General features: G+C 38.0%; 1 protein-coding gene and 1 long non-coding RNA gene across 5 annotated transcripts in view; one reads left to right on the forward strand and one right to left on the reverse strand.

Moving 5' to 3' along the window:
* Positions 1–19,310, forward strand: part of LOC126921658 (uncharacterized) — a 570,126-nt gene that overhangs the window by 134,436 nt on the left and 416,380 nt on the right. The window contains exon 4 of one of the 4 annotated variants that reach the window (XM_050733370.1): positions 19,165–19,285. The exons of the other annotated variants lie outside the window; for them this stretch is intronic. The gene's annotated coding sequence lies outside the window, so the exon portion shown is untranslated. The remainder of the gene's footprint in view (positions 1–19,164; positions 19,286–19,310) is intronic. 4 annotated transcript variants of the gene reach the window in all.
* LOC126921690 (uncharacterized) overlaps positions 1–19,310 on the reverse strand; it is a 123,300-nt gene that overhangs the window by 35,546 nt on the left and 68,444 nt on the right. The gene's annotated exons all lie outside the window — the stretch shown is intronic.

The following is a 19,310-nucleotide window of genomic DNA, read 5'->3' on the forward strand; positions in this document are numbered from 1 at the left end:
TTGATCAACTATGTATTGATTGAACCGGAGGAAACTTGAGAAGTTTTAAATATTTTAATTTATGGTCGTACTTTCATACAAAATTTCATTTTACCAACCTTTCTATCTTCGAGACTAACGTAGCGAAAAAATTCTCTGCGAAATTTAACGATATCTTTCGAGATTCTCGTTAATCGAAATGTTGAATTAACGCCGGAATAGTCGCTTCAATAGAGCAAGATTTGTATTTTAATTTGTCATCGATATTTGTCACTTTTATCCCTCTATATTTTAGTTCGGTGTATCTTGCCCACATTATATCTAGTCGCCTGTCACAAAGCACTGCTTATCATTTATTTCTTGTCTCTTTGTCTGTTTCTGCTGCTTGTTATTTCTTATACTACACGCTATATATCCAACCCAATTCCCACTATTTCCTCGGTCCCTTTGATTTTGCTTCCGTATTTTTGAATTATTAACCGCATTGGCATTAACCCAAGCACATAATACAGATCTCTATCTCTATATTTTGTCTTCGTATAACACATTGAAAGGAAAATTTAAGCTATAAATCATAATATCTACTTACATGTTCCACGAAAAAATTAATGATTAAGAAGATAACGAGATACGTTTACGTCTCTTAACATACAGCGTGTCTCTAAATTTACCCATTTGATTAGCTATTTATCTAATGTTTCAAATTAATACTACGTATTAATAATACATACCTAATACAATATCATTAATAATACCTAATACAATATCTTGAAGAAAACATATTAAAAAGATATTAAAAATATTAAAATCTTCTATTCACGAAAGAAATAAAGAATAAATATATTTTCAATCACTTCGCGGTAAAAAAGATTTTCTCCAGAGTGGATGAAAAACAACATTCATTTAGTCGTACTACTTACACGACGAGACAAATACAATACAACACATAAAAATCAATTTTCTAGCATTGATTAATCTTTATGCTTCTCTGTCGTTTCTTCTGCGTCTCCATTGGCTTCCGTTTGCAACGATAAATCTCGACGAAACAGTGATCAAATAAATAATCTGTTTCGTCCTTTTCCTGCCAGCCAGTTTTCCTTTTCGCGTAACTTTTCCTGATGACAAACTAGTTGGCTTGGCGCCATCAAACGCGACCAAGTCCAAACATTTAATTCAACCACGAACACCGAAAGAGGTCAGTCTTTCCGCTTCCTTCTCGCCATTCTCTTCCCTCGTTTCCATCCTCGATTTTCATCTTTCTTCTCGTCGATCGTACGATCGATGATACGCACGAACAACGAAGAATTTAACGTATAATCGAAGAGAGACGGGGTGGAACGTTTCACGAGTGGGGGGAATAACGAGGCTTGGCTAAATAAAAATTCAATGCAGCCTCGTTAGATGGGCAGAGGCGCGATTACGAGAGGTCCCGCCCTGGTAACGGCGTATTTGCATACGAAAATTATCCCGTTGAATTTTTCACCTTCGTTAAAACCGGAAGAAGAGGGAAATAAGAGGGGTAAACGGCGCGAGAAATTGAAAATGAACGAGCTCAGCTATTTGCGCGATAAAATTGCAACACGACCGGTCCATGAGCAAACGAACGAACGACGACAAAAGGAAATTTTTGAAGAATTTCCGCGCCAGTCTTTTTCTGCTTTTTTCCTCCCTTTGTTGCTTGTTTGCGACGATGCTTTAAAAAGAATCGCTCGATGCTTGAAACGACGATTCTTGGAAACTTCTCAAGAAACGGTATCGGAAGAATGTTATTTGAGACTGGAAATTGTGTCATTGTAAATGTTTCCCGACATAATTAGTGTGTTAGCGGATATCGCGATTGAAGTTTGCGAATCTCTACCGCTCGAGATTACATTTCTTTCCTTTAGTTTGATTTAATGCGTTGACAACATTTTTACGCGATCAGAATATTCGTTAAAAATGTACATTACGGGCGTACTTTCAAATCTATGGATTTAAATACGAGAAAGTCTTTTCACGTGTTCTTAACTTATATAATGAATTCACAGATTTACAGGTTTCTGCGTCGTTCGAGTTACTCGAACCTTTTTCGAAAATTCTTCGAACGTGTCGAATGGATTTTAGAAATCCGAACGAAGCTCGAGCGGGATAATCTTCTACATCTATTCGGAGAACAATTCAATGCAAACTTTCCTTTCCAGCTGTAATATCACAGAGCACGAATAACGTATGCACAGCCCACAGATTCTTAAGAAGTAAGGCGGCTTAGTAACAACGACGTAACCATATTATCCGCGATAAAATCTAGACACTGACGCTGGCTGCGTGCACGCGCACCTTCCATAACGTTGATACATTTTTTACACGGCCAGGTCTGGAAAAAGCCGCTGTAATCCAGAAAACTTTGGATAACGTATGTACCGCGTAATATCGCCGCGAAAGTTCAGCCGTTCGTTGCCGAACAACCGAAAAATATGCTTCCATTTCAGAGGCCACTTAATTCCAAACGAGGTGGCGACTGTTGGCCAGATGCTCGCGACACAGAGTATCTTTTCTGAGTTGATGTTCGTTCTGTTCCGGGCTCTTGCTCCTTCCGAAACTAGTGTATCGTAATACTTTGCGTGGAGTTAAAAGAAGTCCGATTTGAGAAGGCAAAGATTGGAAACTAAGTTTCGCGAACACGAGTTTCGTTCTTCTTTAAAGAGTTAGATTTTGGTAATCTCGCTTGTGTGTTGAAGTGAAAAAGATGGTTTCTGTTGTTCGAAAAATCGACAGAGTTAATACGGGCGACAGAGGGCACGATGGTGCTTACGTTAAAATGAAAATACCGAATCATAAATTTGGAATTTTGGAACGTGTAATTCTTATTGGATAGGCCAATTTCGAAGCCTTGAAGCGTAATGGTCGAAGAAACTTGTGAAACTATAGGATTCTTAATTTTGTTGGAATCGTGTTTAACAATTTGAAAATCTCTTCATTCTTTTTTTTTGAGATCTTTCATTTTAATATATAAAATTCTTAGAAATCTACAAAACTGAACAATGCCTTCTTTGATCTTTTCCATTTTATTCTATTGTTGTTATGTATTCTCCAAATTAGTGTAAATCTAGAGCCATACAAAATAAGAAACTATCAAAATTTTCATTTATAGACACGTGCGGAATTAAATATCATAGTGCTATATTTAAACGCTGTAATATGGAACATCATTCTGCGTTATAATCATTCAGAAACCCATTGAATCAGTACCATATTCAACTACATCTTTCCACGCATATTTTCCCATTTTACAATCCTCTTTGATTTTTCTAACAACGTAAGTGCATATTCACTAAAGATTTTGAAAAGTCTCGTTCTTCTCTCAGCGTAGCATCGAACATTCGATCTTTTCGCACATTTTTAGTCCATAAAATTCAATGACTCGCGTTGAACAATTAAATTCCCTCCCCCACATTATCAATAAATTAATCGCTAATGAAACAGGTTCAACATTTTCAACCGTCGTGCTACGAAAGTTATCCAAACTTATTTATTATTTGATTAATGGCGTTGCAAAATCCTGGCACAGAGCCGCTGCTGAATCGTTCAGTTTCCACGTTCAGCTGCTCGATTAATATATTAATATATAAGCATTAACGTTTAATGCGATTCACGGGACGAGCTGCGAGGGTGGAAACGACACTAATTCGCGTAATACGCTCGAAGCTTTTCCATCGGTTGTTCCGTTCTGATGTTTAGCGTTAAAGAGATCCAGAACGTTATTTTCACTTTTAATCCATCCCTCCCCTTAATCCGAATGCAGACTAAAGGCAACTGTTCGCTCGATGCAAAGCATGCTTTATTGCCGATGATGTTTAACCGGCGCTGATATATCGTTTACGCTCTCACGGAAATCGCTGTGGACCCTTTTGTTCCTGTCATTAGTTCGGTCGAAGGTTGTTTAAGCTCTGTAATTAGAAAACATGGAGTTATAGAAGAAATCGTTGTTGTCTGAATAACGTATCAATGATAATAAACGTTTCTTTGGAATAATAGTTTATTTACTTTTAATTTTAATATAGTTTCTATTCGGGAATTTTGAGCGGATAGGCCCATTCCCTTCTTTAGGAAATTCCGAATTTCATGTCCTCCCCGAGCTGTAAAGCCAATGACTCCGAGGTCAGGTTAAAAACCCTGGGAAAGGCACGATGGACAGACGAAACCCAACGGCTGTTAGGGAGAATCAGCAACGTAGGAGGATAGTTCATCAACAGACTTCGTACCGTGCGGGTGAAATACTTCATTCCCAACAAAATCTTACCACCGCCATGTTCAGAATATCACACTTTACGTTTATACAAGTGCAAACACAGCGCTGGATTACTCTAACATTCGATCTATTAAACCTCCTCCACCTTGTGCGTTAATTCCTTCGAGGTACGCGATATCGACCGATCGGTTTGACCTGGCCGGTTTCTCTTTAGTCGATAATTCGCAACAGTTTCCTTTGGGAGGCGAAAGGAAATTCTGGTATTTTATGTATTATATGTACGCTATTTCGTGATATTGTATACATATGATCGTGGTATGGAAACAATTTGGTATTTAATAAAATTAAGTATAATATAATATCGATTAAGATATCAGGAAATTGTGTGTAACTGACAAGTACCATGCACTTTCCAATTCTTTGTACAGTCGTGTAATAAAGATTACCTGTTCGTTTTTAAAGACAGAATTCATTTTGACAAGCTATTCTTTCTTTGCTAAAATTTATCTCGAGAATTTATCATCAGTACATAAATCGTTAACCTACGTATAAACATATGTATAATATATAATTTTTATTACACGACAAATTACGTATGTAATAAAAATGATTAATTTTTCTATTCATCGAATTATTCAACAATCTCCGTGCCATGATAAACTTCTACATTTACCTACTACCAACGTTAATATTTTCGAGTTTTCGCAATCAATTCCTTCTCTTTCATAATTTGTCCTACTTATTCTCGACTGTCTTCTAAAAATCTATCTCGTGAGTCGTTCGTTTGACCAAAGAAGTTCCTGTGTTATACAGTGTTATACAGTGAGAGCTGTACGAGCGGTAGTTGAACGCGAGCCATTGAGTTAACTGGCGAGATTTATCGAAGCTGGACGACCGGACGATAAAAGTACAATTAAAGCGAGGATAATATATTCTCAGCCTGGAGAAGAATGGTACACCTGTCGGATACTCTTCGTTGCGATCAGGCAAGGAGAAAACGAACCTGAAGAAAAATTAACCCAGTTACAGGGAACAATAGGGGCGACGATTCGCTACTCGCCGTTTCCCGCTAATAATCGATACTTCCTTTCCATCGTCAAATGATAATCAATTTCCTTATAGAGAACGATTCCATCTTATATCTTGTTACATAGTTTCTCTAACTTGGCAAAAATCTCACTTTGGAGAATCATGCTGTTGGTTTTGTTTGTTCCCCGAACGAACTTGTATTCTAAATACAAATCTAAAACTTTAAGGTAAAAGTCTAATTGTGGCGATTAAATATTTTTTTACTTGCAAAAGTCACCTACAAAAGTCTCGATACATCTCAGAGGAAAGTCATTTCTGTTTAAGGAGAACGTATATAATATCGTATGTTGAAACATACAAATTTATTTTGTCAGAGGATAAAGCAAGGATAAAACAGAATTTGTCTTGGCACAGAATTTTTTTATGAAAAGTTCTATCGGTGAGTGTGCGTTTGATTTTGCAATGTGGTTTTGCACGGGGAAATTCTATTTCTAATTTAATGAAATCTAGAGATTTGAAGTGCCAGTCTTGAAATATTCAGCATGAAGGTTGATAAATTGTTTCGTTGTTTTCTTATAAAGGAAAAGATAGAAGTAAAGTCGCAAGGAATATAAGAAAATGCTTTATATTTCTGAAATGATTCAGTGGAAATATATGACCAGCAACAAGTTTCTAAAGCAGCCGGATCCTCAAAGTATCTAGCGAGGATTAAAAAGTTTTTAAGCTGATTCATGCCGTAAAATATTGCAGTGTACAAGTGGTCCTGATATAGGAACAATTAATACGTGAAAAATTTATTTTTGTCTCTCTAAATGAACAAATAAACGAAACAAATTTCTTCGATCGAACGAATTCTATTTCATTCTTTAAACGAATATCTTTGAAGATAAAATGTAAAAAATTTCCAAATTGTACTTAATCATCACCAAACGTGACGACAAATTAAACGATATAAGAGGCCAAACAGTAAGTTGATAAAACAGTGAAGATTTTACTGAATGAAAGAATACAAACTCTATAATATGAGTATACATCACCACAAGAAACGAAAAATACTGCCTTATACTTATTGTCAATCTGTTTTACAAATTACCTATTACAAGACAAGAAGGCTTTTATTTGCAAGATAAGTGCACACTGTTACATTTTTAAATTGATCGTCTACAATTGCATCAACCATTATAGTGGAAAAGATACTTTCGTTTTATTTATTTTTCTTGTTATTCCTTTTATTTTTATTCCTTTAGTTTCATTCCTCTCGTACAAAAGAGACGTCGCTTTCTACGAATAATATTCAGCAACGTTCATTTGGAATTTCTTGCTCGCAATTAAACGTCGCTTCAAATTTAATTACCGAAAATATTTGACGCAACGCTTTATCAAGCACTCATTATCCTTCGAGTATAATGGAACGTCAAAATGTCCAGCAGTTTTTCAAGTCGTTTAACTAACTAGAGACGAGCAATGCGTTTGTTTATTCGACGTTGTCGGATGAAAAATCGCCGAACGACGAGGAACAGGTTACAGGGGTTGATCATCGAATTCGTGAACGGCACGATGATGGCTCGAGCCATCGGCTTTCCATGAATAATGGAGGACAAACGCTTCTAATTATAAATGCTAATTGGTCGAAATGTAGCCACGTTAAACGGGACCTGGCAAATCATTACGACACTGATAAACATACGATTCTGATTTTGTGATAACAATAGCTTTTATTAATTATGGACGATGTTCGTGTTTGATCTAGTAACCTTAGGAAAATATAGGTTGCTGATTTACTAGAATTAGTTGTAACAATACCATCGCAATAACCATACTACGAATTTAAGATTTCTTTTTCGAAAAATGTACACAGTGCTGTCGTTCGACTATTAAAATTCAATGTTGGATAAGTGCATCGAAGTTGTAAAAATTTCCAATCGACGATATACTGAATTCGATCCTGTTACAAGTATATGTTATATATTTTGATATATATATTCACAATCAGCGATTGCTGATCAAAGTTACGATCTAATTATAAAATAGAGAACTTTGTTTCACCTATATAAAGGATAAAGAGCAAAGAAATTCTTCAAACTCTCGTTGTTGCTCACGTATGCCACTGTTAAAAAGTAAATAGTAAATATCAAGAATCGAGTAATTGAAAATCTAAAAACCATCATTTTATCACGTTCCAAATAACCTCGATAACTTACGTGCCCCTGTTGCAACTGATTAAAGACAAAGAGCGAAAATCAAAGTAGGAACAGGGACCGCGGCAACGATCCCTAACCATCGACAACATTCACAGGAGAGCAGATTGACTGGTGGTGGATATCACGGAGACACGACATCATCGGGTTCGCGTTTTCCGCGAGCCATTGTTCGTTATCGATTACCGATGTCCGTCGTATTTAACCAGCGAGGCCCACAGTTTCCTCCGCGAGCACGCTATTTTCTGTTCATTGGCCGTCTTATCGCGTGCCACCCTCCCACAGCATCCCCTGTCGCTCGTTCACGGGGCACGAGAGAGCAGTCGGAACCCGCAGGTTCAAATTGTTTGCATTGTGCGGATCTCCGATGATATTAGCCATTATATTAAACTCTGAAGAGTCCGCTCGAAAGGGAGTACGACGTGAATAGCGACTCTATCGCCGCTGGCTACTGGGCAGGGGGATGGTCGCTTCCTTTCGCAGCGTCGTCCAACCTTCTTCTTGCTGCCTCCTGCGGTAACCAGACTGATTTCGATGCTTCCGTGATCGAAACCTCGCCGGGTTCTCCGTTTCGTTCGTAGGCCTCCGTTTGTTGGCGATGGAACCTACGTGTTTGCGATAACAGCAAGTTTTGGAAAGACTAACCACGACGTTGGTTTCTTCGACCAGGAAATTATGTGGTTTGAGAGAAGAGGGTTTTGATATTTACCGAGATATGTATAATTTTGTGTGCTAGACTAGATTGGCCGCGTGGTAATGACACACGTACGTGAATATGAGTGTGTGGAAGTATTGTGTGCGCGGCGTCTCGAAAAACAGATGAATGTAACTGTTCCATTGGCAGTCTGGTATGGAAGATGGACGAAGATCCTGAAAATCGTTTATTAAATAAATCTGAAACTATTTTAATATGAATTCTAAGTGTAACCTTAGTGTTCCTTTACTTTTATTTCGGCAATTAAGATCCACAATTCTCAACAATATTAAAACAATTAATTGAGTCAATGTGGTCTGTTAACGAATTAGCAAAAATTAGTTTCGTAAGAAGAAGTACGATTATATAATCGTTAGCTTGCAAGCTTCTATATTGTACTATATAATGTATGGTGTAAATATTATATCATGCTTGCGAGTTTCTGAAGTTCAAAGCACAAGTGTTTGTCTATGACTCGTTTAAGATAGTGTATGATATCTTTAACGGTTGTTTTTCGTTCGAAAAGGAACATTAAAAAAGAAAAGTTAAGCGAGGCTGGTGTTAATGAGACTCTTCGGAGGAATTTTAGAAAATTGATCTTTGTTATTCAGTTCATCCAGCTGTAAAAATCTGAGCTACAGAAACTTACACGATCAACATTCCTTGTCAAAAATCCAAATTTTCATTCATTCCAAAGCAGCTATCTACGATTCACCATCCATAGACGTTTACACTCAACGTTCCATTTTACTCGGCTTTCTTCGTTCTCGTTTCACGTTGACGCTCTTCGGAAATGTACATCGAAGAAGCTGGCGCACGCACGCACTTTTTATTCGATTTTACTCGACCATTTTCCACCCTCGAAGCACTGTTTGCGTTCACCTTAGCGAACGTCGCCCGTCTTCCGGAAAATACGCCCTCTCTCCAAGTATCCGCATTAATTTGCAGATTGCAAATGGAATAGCGGAGTCGCACGGTGCACATCGATAACGATTATTAGTCGCCTTCGGATGGTCGGGGAAGACTTCGATTCGAATATGCTAACGAGAGAACGCAACGTCGACTTCGCCCATTTGCAAAATCAAAAAAAGGAAAAACTGGGTCAAAGCGTCACGGTGACAGTGTTTACGTAGCTCATAGTCCTTTGAACGTAACATATTTCGTCACGTCACGTAAATGAGGAGCCGCGACTGAACCTATAAAAGCGTCCACGCGATTGTTGCCGTAACGGCGTTAATTTGCACGAAACTTGCTCGCGACAAACGGCCCCTCGTGTTGCGGCTTTCAATGTTTTGAAAAGGCTCGTTATGTTTCGGATAAGAGGCGCTGGTAATTTTCAATTTGAGAGTCGATAGTGTGAGAATTGGCCGATCAACGTTCAACAACGCGTTGTATATACATTGACGTCGAAGAGTATTAGAACGGTTGTTTTGAAAAGATTCGATTTCATCGCAAAATCGCTATTCATCTTCGCAATTGATCTTGGCAATGTTATAAAACAATTCAATTGCGATTTTATTTTTTACAACTGTAAGTTGCAACAACAGATTGGCAAGAGTTCCTTAACGCACAAAGCTTTCTCCTACGTTTCAAGTACCCGTTTCCCGATAACTCAAGATTCCTATCGATTTATCCAAAACAATCGCAGTAAATGCAATCGCTGAAATCTCTCGGCCCGAGCCACAGCCGCCAATTGAACCTTCCAAACGGAAGCTACGATTGAACGGGAAAAGCCCATCCCCCTTTAAACACGGTAACATCCAAAGCTCATCTCTGAAGCACATTTTACTTGTTGCATCCGCTTCGAAAAATCGACGCTGAAAAGCGGAAGCGAATTTTCGGCCAAATACCATCCAGCCCGGCGCGTCATTAGCGCTAAGCGTTTACGTAAACTCCGATACCGGGCGAATTGTTTACGCGTTTTACGCTGGCCGGAAGTACGATCGAAAGTTGGTTCGCGATAAGCAACGTTTCGACAGCGAGCACATCCCACCCCGTCTGAAAAACGGGCACCGGCTAAACGACACAACCGTGCAAATGCGACTTTGATCGCTCTACCTTTTGATGTTCATCGTCGATATCTGACAATCTATCCGTTCCTCCATCCGGTTATCGATTATCGCCCGTGGCGCAAAACGAATACGACTATATTCGGTGACGCTCTGTGTCGCGCATGCAATTTGTCGCGCGGCTGCCGCCGATTCGTTAATGGCGGCAGGAAACGCGTTATGACGCATTAACCCTTGTATTCGTCGGTACGCGTGAAACACGCAATGAAAGCAACGATCGTGATTTGCTGGTAGTATACCGATAGAGATTCGCGTTTTTCGCAAACTGTTATTGGAACGATCGTGTGATATGCAAAGGATAGCTTCAGTTTGTATCGAGTCTTACGAATGGTGTTGTTGTTGTATTCGATTGTTGGTAATTGTATGTTGTAACGTTATATTTACAATATATATATTAGGTGGTCCGAAAAGTTTCTTTCGTTTTATAAGGAAATAATATGGATGCACGACATTTTTCGTTTTATATTATTTTATCGAATTACGTACGATCCATTTTGTTCTACCAAACTAAAGATCACGACGTTCGATGGATTAGGTTTCATGTTTGTATAAAGATACGTTGTTGTAAAAGACGTGTGTGTAAAAGAAAGACACTTTCCGGACAACCTAATATTTGTAATTATATTCAATGCAATGTAAGTTGTAAGTATTAAGAACGACGAAATGGGCGGAAAGATCTCGTGTAATAGGACAAACCGATCATTTTCAAGAGATTGTATTTTATATCTGAGTCCTAACGCGAGTATTAGGAAAATGAAAATCTGTCTTTGAATCAACAGTAAATATAATAGAATCGTTGCAATACGTAACTTCATTCCGAAACTGATACGTTATTCTAAACTCGAGTTTTATTTCAAACTATCAATTCTCTTTATTGACCGAGTCTATTTTGCTCAAAGATAGCTTAACCTATTTTTATCTGGTCGACACTTGTGTTCCCAGAGTCTACTTCAAACTCTTGTAGAATCTGTTTGAAGTATGTTACGTATCGGTTGTGCAACGTGAAAATGGATAACATGTACATCTACTGTACTCACTTGTATTTCAATTGTAGAAAGATCGACGTTATTTACGCGATACCGAAGCGAGCAAGTAATAGAGACGCGAACATCTTTGTTACACGTTTTATGTTCTAGTTCTAGGCCACGGTATAGAGAAAATACGTACACTGGTTTATCGCGTGTTCCAAACTTATCATAATGTACTTTGTTCTGAAACTCAGCAAACATTCGCGTAGCTGACATCCTCTAAAAACCAACCCTCCAACAACCACAAAATCCTCGAACAAAAGCACCCTCTGCGCTCCAAATTCCCCCATGAAATCTGCAATCAAAAATCACGCAACAAACTCACGCACAACCATACGTAGCAACCAACCGAAAACAGAGGTCCGTGACGGGCTGGTCACAGCGACGCATCCGTCACGAGGCGTAATACATTTTTGAGAGCGGGCAATAAATCGAAAGCTGACGCGGGTCATCACAGGGCCAAGGATGTCGTCGCGAAACCCCCAGCTCGTCCCGACCGGCTTTATGGCGCGCGCCAGCCAGAGGGAAACGCGTTCGACCCCGCGTTATAAATCAACCACTATGAACCCATTAGGGTGGCCATAACTCGTCGATATCTCGAGGACCGGCAGCTTATTATATCCTGCATATATAATTCGTCCAAGTGCGAGCATCCGTTCTCCAGTAGCGCGTGTTACACGTTGCGAGCAAACCGTTTTCACCGGATCTCCAACCGGTTTGATCGATCCGATTGATTGGCCAACGATCGATCTACGGTGATCGATGGCCAACGAAGCCAGCCTTCTCTACCTGTGGCCTATCGTTGCTCGACGCGTGTGCCTCGCCCGTGTAATTGGATTTAAAGATACGAACCAGCGATAAGCTTGACGAATGCTCGACCTAGACCGACACGAGGCTACGATTTGAGAATATTATTCGCAAGGGAGGAGAAACGTCGATGGTTACGTTGTTTCGATTATTTTTCGGGTGAATGTAGGTCTTGTAAGGAGATTTCTATCGTCTAAAGTCTAAAGCAAGAAACATTGGAACGTGGAGGACAGATTTGCAATGATGTAGAGGATTTGAATGAATCGCGAGGATAAAGTAGGATTAAATAAGATAATGTTGCTAGCAGATATTATTTAAGTTACCTTGTTTCGCATAGTTTTAAGAGGTGCAGCTTTTGTAAGTAGGTTTTTGTAGCCTAAGGAAATGTGATCGGTGGAAATGTTGAAAATCACGCGAGTAGATTTTACTTGTTTAACGTATTACGTATCGTGAAAGGGAAACCACGAATTCGTGAGAATCAAATTTTATCGTGAAAGCTACTTAAAGAAGATAGTATTACGTCATACATTAAAATTTCACAAGCAAAGTTTGAAACCAATCTCTAGTCGAAAGATTCGGAGAAAACATGGCCGGTGGAGGTTCGAAAAAGCTGCCACGGCGTCTCTTTTCTCTCGGCCAGCCTCGTACATCACTCGATCGCTGTTCGATCCCCGTCACGATAAATCTTCGTGTTCTTCCGACGATCAGCGTGGCTGTCGACGAAGGAACTGGTTATTCGGGCCGTTAGTTTTCAAGCCTGGCCACGTTGTCGCGAGGAAAAACGGGCGAAGCATCGCGTGAAATTCGATTACGCGGTCCGCATCGTGCATCCATCGACGACTCATCGCAACAGCATCATCGTTCCTGCTTCTGTACACGTGATAACATACGTATAGCGAGCCACGAGCCATGCTTCCGGTGAAGAAGATCCTTTGATCAAAACTCGCAGCCTTTATTACCTTGCACGATACACCGCGACTGAATTATGCAAAATGCTCGCGAATTCGTGTTGCCTCCAGGCGTTCGTTACGTGAAAGCGATCGAAACGCGTCCTAGAGGAATTTAAAAATTTCGATGGTTGCTTGTTCCAGAGTTTTCAACTGATTGTTCCATCGCGCTCTTGGAAGTTTATTTTTTTCATTCGATTCTTTCTCAATTTCTTTCCTTTCATTTCCATAGTGAAAAGTTGTTGAAATAATAATATTTGAGAATTTTGTTCTTGCCTTCGTTGGGAGGAATAGCGGTTGTAAATTGGACGTTTAAGAAGCAACGTGTGAATAGATGTCGAGTATCAAGGAAATTACTATAATGTGTGTGGTAAGAAATATTATTAAGGCTCTATCACGCGTCTCTATTATGCGATCGTTTAGAAAGGTCGCTTCAATGTCTGACTAGCGTCTTATTCTACTTACGAGCGTTGCACGAAGGAGGAAACAAAACAGGAGAAATAAATATTTCATCTTTGGAATTTCTCTCTCTTTCTCTCTCTCAGAGTCTCATTACCATATAAATGAGCGAAAATGTTTTCACATTAAGTTTAGTGAATCAACAATTATATAATCTTCTCACTCAGTCGTATCGTCAGCTTGTCAGAAGAATAATGCCGATAAGAGAAGAAAATTTCTCAGAAAATCAATTTGAAGTAGATAAAAAAAGTGTAGAATAGAAAATTTTTAATTATTCCACTATTTAACGGTCAAAGTATTTTGTCTCTCTGATTATTTAATTAACAAACTTTTTGCAGATGTCTAATAAAATATTATTCACGTGTATTGTTTATTATGTAATGCTGTATTTTAAATTGTTCGATAGCGTTCTTAAGTAACCACGACACTTTTATTCTACCAAGTGACACACTTTTGAAGTCAATTCCTGCAAATATCTCAGAAGCGACTATTTTTAAAATACGTTGTTCCTCCAGCAAACTTACAATATGCTTAACCACAATGCTGAGAAAAAGTAAAAGAGCCGGATATTATTAATTTTAACGGTACGAGCTATTTTAAATATTACCTGAAGCATTTTAAATAATATATGTCAATAAACATTTCTTCCGGATAGAGCTCCTTACTAAAAGCATTTCGGTGTTCGTCTGATCAAAAAGTAAAATATCCCGCGATGTGAAACATTCCTGGGGCAATCTATACGGTCGTTTTTCGTGGAAAAACCGAGCTGGTCGAAAGGCAAACGTACTCGCCGCGAAACGTACACTCGTTCTCCTCTCGACTGCTCTATTCCCACCCTGTTTCTATTTCTCCTCGGTGAGTCTGGTTATGCAACTCGCCGATCGAAAATAGAAGAAGGTGCCGACATCGTCGACGACGCGACAACCGAGTGCGACCAGTTGATACGCCTTCTTGGAATTGCAAGGAGAATGAGACGAGTCGACTTACCGCGTCCCCGTGTTTCTTCTTTGTCGAATCATCTTTCGCCTATTGTCTTTATGGTAGAATATAAAAAAGATATTTAAAAAAAAAATTAGAAACAACGCGGAAAATTGAAGGAAGGCCAAAGTAGTTTGAAAGTTGATATTTTTGGTTCGAATGGAAATTTACAGTGTCTATATAATTTATATTAATATGACGAGAAATGACTTTTGACGTTCGAAATGTTACGTAGACCTGCTGACTGATAAAAGGTTTTACAGTCAGCACTTGTATATAATACAAATATAAAATTGAACCTTATGGTAATATAAAACAGTATTAAATTTATTAGAACTTGCGATAATTTATTCTACCATTTTGGGTTAAATCTAAAAGTTATGCATATACCCTTTTATTATTATTAGAATTAGGTCGATATAGATTCTTGACATCTCAGAGGGAAATTTTTCTAAATAATCAAACGATGTCAAAATCGAATGATGTAGTGTAAAAAAACGGATATGCTGACGTGTGACAAAAAAGAATGACGATGACCTTGGAATGGCTTCCAAGATGGCTTTGTGCTCCTTCCATTTCTTCCATCGTCATCGAACGTATCTAAATCTTGAAATTATATAAACTTTCCCTAGTTCTTTTTTCCTTTCTCCGCTATCTATAATTCAAATATTCATTTTACAAGTCGCTATACAAGTCGCAACTCATCGAACACCAATTTTCAATTAAATTTACAAAGATAATTTTAAGCAGACGTATTTAATATATATCGAATTCCTTTTTGGAATATTACGACAACGATGACGATAGTAACGACGATAATAGCAAAAACAATGACGCTCGAATAGGAACGGCATTAGCAACGCGTCAAGTGCATTAATTGCAAATCATTCGTCGACCGTCCATTGATGTTGCTTTAAAGCGGCGCATATTAAATCAGAAGCTCCGTTAATTATATCTTTTGCCCCGGCGCATTGTTTTCGCCCGGGATAACGTTACCTCGTTGCATTATTTCTATATAAATTGGCGCAACGATGCTTGTTCATTGGACAGCCGCGTGATTGACAGCTGTTCGAAATGTTAATAAGCGTGTAGAATATGTAACAACGTGCAAATACACTGGCCTGGTGGTAGAAAATTACCAAGCGCTGGAAAAAATTCGTTGCATCACAGACTGCAGAAGATCGTCGTACGATAAACAGTGAAACGAGTATAAGAGGTACAAAGATCGGTGCGTACATAAAGTCTATATTTCAGTTTCTATGGATCAACGATGAAAATAAATAAACGTATATGATCATGTTTCTATTTCAATAAAAGTCGACATTAATTTTCCCAAAAATAATTGCACGTTATTAATAATCACGAAAGATGCGAAACTTGTCGGATTTTCTGATACTTATTTGAGATTATTGTTTACTTACTTATACTTTCTGAAACCTTATAAAACGTGCAACACATACAAACTCCATAAACTTCATAAAGAGTGTCACACATACGTTAATTGCAAGAATCGTAACTGTCGACGATATTGATCGTTTTTTACACCGATGGTATCAAAGCATAGAAATAATATAGATAGCGAGCCGAATTCTGGAATTAACAGTTTTCGAGGTTTTATGATAAATTTGCTTGCATCGTTCTACTGCGGGAAGGGTAACGTTAAATAATTACCGACGTATCGATGCACAGAGTTAATTGTATCGAAGCTTACAATTGCGTGGATCAGTAATGAACGTTATCAAATATGTCAAATTACCGTCTCTGAAAATTTGATTAGTAAATCGTCGGACGTTTGGTATTAAATGCGCCGTTTCATAATTTGTAACGTAGCTTTATGCTAACGTGGTTTTTGTAAGCGTTGGCCAACCAAATTCTCTTACGTATAATATTATTATTTTACGCGAATAAAATTTCTATCGTTTTATTGTCTGGCCGACTGCAATCAAAAATATCCTTCCCTACACGAAAATATAATTTCATACACTGTATTATCGTTTGCTTGTGTAATGCTAAATGAAATTTTCCATGTACTAAATTTCTGCTAAATTTATCGTTTCTTTTTCTCCTAAAATTAGAAGCATACGTAAAACTTGATAAAAAAAAATATCCAGACTTCAAATACATTCTCAGTCGGAAATTATTTGATGGTCATAAACGTTTGTTCGCGACTCTTTTGTCTGCGTATATGGTAGATGAACGAGTCAGACGAATATCTTGACATTTAAACCGAGTAAGAACCGGAATAAAGCTAGAGTAGGCTGTGACTTTATGATTAGTTTGTGATGAAACAAACATTCCACTTCATAATCGTAAATGTATATTTATACGACTATCATGAATGTCATTATCAATTAATAGTAAATGGAGAAGAGAAGCAAGTAACACAACATAGTCGCTCAAGCTTCTAACACATAGTATGTCGATCATGTAAAAATACATCTTTCTCGTGTCATCGATTAACAATCAACAACTGGTCAGATAAAAAAGTGTGTGTTTTTTCTATTAACAACAAGTAGGTACTTTCTCAATTACAGGAACTTCCTTCAAAAATAGTTTCATATGAATACAAAAATTTCATACACAATGGGTATACTTTTGATAAGCTATCAAGTAGTAACATGGTGAAAACATTATTTTATCTTTTCACATAATCGCCGCGAAAGGTATTAAAAGTTAAATATCGGTGGACGTATATGGAAAATGAATTTCTCCTAACGATATTCTTCATTCTCTCACTTTCTCTTTAAATCGTCAAATTTTTCACGATAATACATTATCTCACGCGTTTCCCTGATACGACAGATCCTGACAAAAATGAACTACGACCTGCTATTTTTCTCTCGATCTTCAGACGTAAATATACGCGCGCACATATAAAACAAGACCACAGGCAAGCTCGTCGCGTCAATTCACCGATTATGGCTGGCGAACCGGCCCCGCGGCGCATTAATTAATAACCCGCGATACAGAGGGGTGATCGTTATCAGTATGTACCGACACTTTTTCAGAGACACGGTTGTTACAGCGGCACGCCGTGTTTCGAGATATCGTAACGCTTGCTGATAAATAAATTTCGCCGTGGCCGCGAGCGTGTTTCGTTGAGGTACGAGCGTATTTCCCTCGTTACCGATTTTTCCTCTAACGAAAGTTCGGTTGGCGAACATTCGCTGGGATACACGAGGAATATTTTCCGCGTCGTGTAAACTCGCTCCATGAACATTTGCTCTGTATATTTCCATCGCCATCAGTGATATGCCATGTTTAATACGAATATATTGGTAACAATAATGATTTTATCTTGTATTTAACGAAAAGGGAATGGAATTTGAGTGGATAATTGAGAATATCATAGAAAGCTGAGAAGTAGAGGAAAGAGTAACTTTCTTGGAAGCTAGAGTAAAGATCGAAGTGAAGGTGGACACGTGAAAGAGCGATCGTAGATCATTAACTGTATATTTAGATATTATTTGGTGAATTGGAAGTAAATTCTACGAAAATTCGATAGAATACACGGAAAATTTCGTTCCTCTTTGAAGGGAGAAGATATCGTCTTCTATGTAGCCAGAAAATAATTTTCGTGTTGTGTATTATTTATTTCATTTGAACATCTACCTTGTTTTATAATCATATAAAAATTATATATTTTTGTTATGAACGTTTCTTTTTCAATTTTTATCAACTATGAAAATTTTCCACGTAATTCGTGTCACAACAAAACTATTTAACAAAAATTAAGATGTTAAAAAAAAAGAGTCGCTTTTTAACAAAGTAAATCATCGAGCTTCTTCTTTCAAATTTCTCGACATTTATATAAATGTATATTCAATAATTTTTCGACTAAAATGACATTCTACCTGTAAGGTAGAGAATCAATTTTTCACCGCAGAATCAGCAATATAACGAGACAAAGATTTCATCAACGAATCTCGATCCATCATGACCGATCAAAAATTCATCGATTTTAAATGCACCGCGGACAAAACTCGCTTCTGAAATTACACTGGTGAATTTTTTTCCCCCTTTACGATGGAAACTTCTCGTTGGTCCGGATGAGCAAAACGCGAAACGTCCCCATTCGATTCGCAAACCGACGCGATCGTAATGGCTGGCGAAGTAACGAGCAAATTTGTCGCGCGACAGGCTGACTACGTTTCGTTCCTGGTCAAGTTCGATTCTTTCAACGTCCGTGTCGATCGAACAAGACACGAGTGGGGTGCACGTAACTCCGCGTGGTTGGGAAACCAATGTTTACCGGACGGAGAAATTAAACTGAAGCTTGTGTCAATATCGTTGTCGGCTTTCGTCGCTGTTTCCTACCCGTTCACACCTGTGTCACCTTTTTCCATGCTGGCGCGTAATCGTTTTGGCCAATTCTCGCGGAAAAATTATTCCCTCGTTCGTTGAAATTTGTTCGATTCACCATTTTAAAAAATATTTTTAATTCCAACTTTAACGATACTTCGATTTCCATGTGTTTTCTTTTCTCTTTCTTTTTTTTTTTTTTTATTTATAATTTGATTCTTTGTTGTAGGTACTATGCTGTAATCACGTAATAAAATACGCGAAACGTTGAGTTTTGTTCTTTTTCTTTCACAATCAAATTTTTGTGTCTGTAGATTCTTTCAATGTATCCTTTTGAAATTCAGAATTTTCTCTTGCACGTAGGAATTTGATATTTCAACGTCCATATAGATATATATATATATATATATATATATATATTATATATATAAATGTATCTTTTCTAGAATTTATACAAAAAGTGCTAGAGCAAAGTAATCAGAAAATATCTTCTCGAAGGAGATGTAATTGTACCGAAGAAAGAGCTGTGATTTGAAACAATTTCGTGGACCACCCTGCATATTACAAGTAGGTAGACCTAATGTTCAATCAC

Source organism: Bombus affinis, chromosome 11 (genome assembly GCF_024516045.1).
Source record: "Bombus affinis isolate iyBomAffi1 chromosome 11, iyBomAffi1.2, whole genome shotgun sequence".
Classification (NCBI taxonomy): domain Eukaryota; kingdom Metazoa; phylum Arthropoda; class Insecta; order Hymenoptera; family Apidae; genus Bombus; species Bombus affinis.